At 41.6% G+C, this 5,100-nt stretch overlaps 1 pseudogene; it reads left to right on the top strand.

Annotated features, from left to right (window-relative positions):
- The window catches only part of LOC110315146, a 30,612-nt pseudogene that overhangs the window by 17,460 nt on the left and 8,052 nt on the right, over positions 1–5,100 (top strand).

The raw sequence follows: 5,100 nt of genomic DNA, 5'->3' as shown, positions 1-5,100 counted from the left end.
TCTCTGTGACTGCGGAAGCACAACAGTCCCCAGAGCCCTGTGGTTCTGAGGTGGCCACAGTTCCTGAAACTGGGAGAAAGGACACAGTAGTCAAAGTCCTGAGAGTTGAGGTGAGTAAACCTTCCCGGTCAGCAGTGTGCTGAGTCCAGAAAATGGATCAGTGTTGACTATATTTAGATGAAAAATAAAAGATAATATCATATGACCCTGAGATAGTTCATAGCTGGCAAGCCCATGCTTTTCAATGCATATGTGTTGTATTTTCTCTTCCCTTCCTAGTTTTTAACCGAAGCTTAGGGGACAGGGGAATGATCTAAGCTAGTGTATCCTCTTAAAGCTATTCTTCTTTCTTCCATTTATGCCCAGGCCTTTTTTTTCTTTATTATCTTTCCCTATTACATTCTTTTTGACCTGGCATGCCCAAATTCTCACATGCTGAAACCATTCCACCCCATGGCCTCACAAGTAAAGCTGTCTCTCTAAGACAAAACAAAACAAGAACTGCCTCCAGCAATTCTGTGCTTGCACATTCGGTATTTGCATACTCAGTGTTTGATTTCTCATGTCTGAATTTCCTATCTTTTTGTCCAAGCCTGAAGGAATCAAGAAAGAGCATACCTTCAGCTCACTGCTCTGTACATCAGGTGAGAACCTTTCAAAATACAATGAGATGCTAACTTAAGTCGCCTACTTAGAGAACTTGTAGTATTCCTATAAGAAAATAAGAATACTGTAACCCCTAAAACACTAACTAAACTAAATCTTGTAAATCAAGATCATCACTTGCCCAAAGCAGCTCTCACAAGAGTAGTTCCCCTGGGAATTCAGGATTCACTGTAGCGCTTTTTATTAGTAGAATTCAGAAGCCTCTTCATCCATTTCAATACTTAGAGAGTTATAGATAGCGAATGACTAGGAAGAGTTCACAATTGAAATTTTCTTCAAAAAAGGGGGGGTGGGATGAGAATATAGAGAATATCCTGGAAAGTACCATATGTGTTTTGTGTTAGATTGAAAATTAAATCAAAGATTTGCATGGCTGAAAGTTTTCATACATTAGTCAAGCTAAATCATGGTGTATACTTAGCATGACATTTTTCTGTAGTGGTTGTTTTTATGACTTTCTCTTTTATTCCTGCTCCTCACTGGAAGCTAACTATTGCAAAGAAAACATAGCAACTTATCACACAAGAGGAAGCTCACTGTCCCCTATGAGGGACAAACACAAGGTCAGGGACTGTCTGCTCATAATAATAATTGCCTTGCCAGCACTTCTGTTACAGATTCCTTATAGTGTCTACTCACATCATATTTGTCAAAAGAATAAAGAAATTAGAATAATGACTTTAATTTAAGGTAAAATCTATTATTAAATGAAAGTGAACAAAAGAGATGAAATAAAGCAAAGTCCTTTGTTAAGCAGGTAAACTAATGTAACAGGTCCCAATACAGAGGGTGGAAGAAAATCAGCATATGATACTAAAATCCTTTAAATGTTTTCCATGAAAGAAACAGCAGGAAAAACGCCAAAGATAGGATAACAGATGCCCTATTCTTTCCACCAGTCAATTCTGCTTCCCCTAATAGCTACTGATTACAATATAATCTACCCACCATCCCTGCCATAGGAAAGCCATCTGGGACAGCTGCATGGGAGAGATGAGAGAGCTGCCCATGCAGCTCAGGGGACCAGGAAGAACAAAAGATGGCTCAGGAGTTCTCCATGCACTTATACTGACAAACTGGATGTTTACACACACATTGCTTGGTTTTAGGATTCCATCCTTGAGATAAAACACTGTGACTTAGGCAACTTGGAGAGCTGACCATCTTACATGTTCACAGTCCATCATGAGGCAAAGGCAGGGCAGGAATCTGGAAGCAGGAACTGAAGCAGAAACTGTGGAGAGGTGTGGCTTCCTAGCTTGCTCTGCCCTTGCTCTGTTTGCTTCCTTGTCCACCACAGATGGCAGACACTGGGCCAGGACGTACCACATCTATTATTTAAAAAGAAAAGCATCAAGACTGGCTTACAGCACAGTGTTAGGGAGGCATTTTTCTCAATTGAGGTTCCCCATTCCCGAAAAACTCTAACTTACGTCAAAGTTCATACACACACACACACACACAAACAGAGAGAGAGAGAGAGAGAGAGAGAGAGAGAGAGAGAGAGAGAGAGAGAAGCAGGATTTTCTAAACCAAAATTCAGTCAATAACACATGTTCATGTGTTTACTGAAACTAAATAGGACATCGATAGAAGTAGAAGAACACAGATCCCAGAGGTTCAGACATTCCATTTTGGAAAGATGCTTTGCTCCAAAGAAAAGGGTGATAAAAGAGAAAGTGATGGAGATTGACAAGCCTGTGGTACCAGGAAATGGGAATTGTGATATTTAACTCAAGTTCATTTTTCTAGAAGGACAAGAACTCAAAGCCTAAGACACAGTTCTGAAGTCACTGAACTTAGGGCGCTTCAGATATGCAGAGAACAGAGATGATCATCTATCCCTTTGTTTTGCTTATTAAGATGCTGAGCTATCAGAAAAAATGTCCCTGGTCCTCCCATCAACAGTAGTGAAAGATACAGCCAGTGCCCATTTCTCTGTGATGGGTGAGTTAATCCATCCCTGGGAGACTTGGAACAATATTCACTACCACTGCCCTGCCCCCACCATGATTCCAAATGTAGCTTCCAAACTCCTACACTTGATCCTTTAACATCCTTCTTCTATCTGTATCCCCTCAATTCCCTATGGGTTCCAGCACACGTCACCCATAAAATTCCTTCACATCACTGAAAAAGTGATTCTATTAAAGACCTTATTTTGTTCTTGAAGATATTGGCTATTCTGATGTCATGCCTCTCACTTCCAGGTGATATCTTGAGTTCAGCCATAAAAAACATACAAAATCTTCTCCATATGCCCTATGGCTGTGGGGAGCAAAACATGATCCTTTTTGCTCCCAACATCTACGTACTGAAATATCTGAATGAAACCCAACAGCTGACCCAGACGATCAAGACTAAGGCCCTTGGCTTCCTCAGAGCTGGTCAGTAAGGCTCATAAACTCCACCTTGTTCTTGTAAGTGTTCTCTCTAGATATGTCTAGAAATGGGCTTAGCATTGGAGGGGAGAGAAGAGCAGTGTTCTCATTCAGTCCTATATGCCAGGGTATGTGAGGGCCTCTCTGACTTCAGATTTACAGCCTGCCATTCTCTGATGTATCCATTTCCTCAGAATATACCCAAAGCCTTCTATTCTAGGTTATCAGAGAGAGCTGAACTACAAACACCATGATGGCTCCTACAGTGCCTTCGGGGAGCAATATGGCCGGAATCAAGGAAACACTTGGTAAGAAGAGTCCACTGTGCGCCAGGCCTTGTTCAACTCTTGTTCCTCACAGCAGCTATACATGTATCTTATTTCATGGAAGTCTAGCGGGTGCCTGAGCCTGAGAGGGACATGTTTGAGGTAGCTCAAATCATAAACTGCAGAACTAAAATTCCCGAGAGGCTCATCTGCTTTGACTCCATAACATGTGCTTTCCTGGCTTCAGGAAGCTAGCTTTTTTTATTTCTCTCCAAGATCATTCATGAGCAAATACCTGGCTACATTTTTGTTGAGCATCCAAAGATGCTCATAACTGAGACTTGAAAAGCTCTTGTCATTCTTCATGTGACCTTGCATTACATGAAAATGTATATTGAGGGCTGGAGAGATGGCTCAGTGGCTAAGAGCACTGACTATTCTTCCAGAGGTCCTGNGTTCAATTCCCAGAAACCACATGGTGGCTCACAACCATGAAATGGGATCTGATGTCCTCTTCTGGTGTGTCTGAAGACAGCATATTTGCATACATAAAATAAATAACTACATCTCTTTTAAAAATTACCCACTTACTTTAATAGCCAAAACAAAACAAAACAGCTGTGTTATTGAGAAAAATCACACAGACAAATGAACAACAGGTGACAAAGAAAAAAGAAGACTGGCATGAGCCAGAGATAAGCCAAGAAGAGGGTCTAATTTGTTGAAAACAGATGGCTGGGGTCATTAGGAAAGGAGATTACTCTTATCTATAAAAGGAAATCATGGGGCGGGTGGGGGAAGCCCAGGATAAGCACACAAATCATTGTGAGACAAACACCAGAGGGCATAAGATAGAAGAAATGGGAAAGAAAAGCAGGAAACCACACCTTGTGCTTGCCTATCCGAGTGGACCAAGGAATGGAGGACTACTTTGGAGTATCCAGAAACACTGTCCAGCTGTTCTTCTCAGAGACTCTTAGACTCATTGCTCATGAGACTGGACCAGGCCCTTGGAAACCCATGTTTGGAGGTGCTGCCTCAGAACAAAGGCTTCATCTCCCCACTCTCCCTCCCCCATCAGGCTCACAGCCTTTGTGCTCAAGTCTTTTGCCCAAGCTCAAGCCTTCATCTTCATCGATAAATCACACATCACCCAACCTGTCACCTGGCTCTCCCAGCAGCAGAAGGACAATGGCTGCTTCCACAGCTCTGGATCATTATTCCACAGTGCCATGAAGGTGATCTTTTCTGAACTGCTTATAAGAATGGTAACCTAATAACACCTTAAAGTCAGGCCATACTACTTACCATGGGGAGGCATAAGCCTCTAGGCTGGGAATGTGCTTTTTCATAATGGGGATATGAATGGGAACTTCCATTAAATATGTGGATTGGCCATGAGCAGGGAAGGCATCTTTGATGGTTTACTTGATGTATATTCTTCTGATCTCACTCCTTGTTTACAGGGGGGAGTAAATGATGAAATTACCCTTTCGGCCTACATAACCATGGCCCTTCTGGAAAGTTCACTCCCAGCTACGGTATGTGCCAGCATCCCAAACTGGTGAAAAGCTTGTGGCTTTCTATCCTCTCTAGAACCAAGTGGCAGCTTTCTTTCTTTTTTTTTTTTTTTTTTTTTTTTTAGAGATGGTTTGGAATCCCTGCTTGGGATGGCAATTCAGTTTCTTTTATAATGAAATCCTGAATATGTTCCAAAAATCAACCCAAAAACACAGCCCTATTAGTCTGTATCTTAAATGGAATATAGTTTATAAAAAGAAATGGCT

Source organism: Mus pahari, unplaced genomic scaffold (genome assembly GCF_900095145.1).
Source record: "Mus pahari unplaced genomic scaffold, PAHARI_EIJ_v1.1 scaffold_9129_1, whole genome shotgun sequence".
NCBI classification, from domain to species: Eukaryota; Metazoa; Chordata; class Mammalia; order Rodentia; family Muridae; genus Mus; species Mus pahari.
This window is presented reverse-complemented; position numbering and strand designations above follow the sequence as displayed.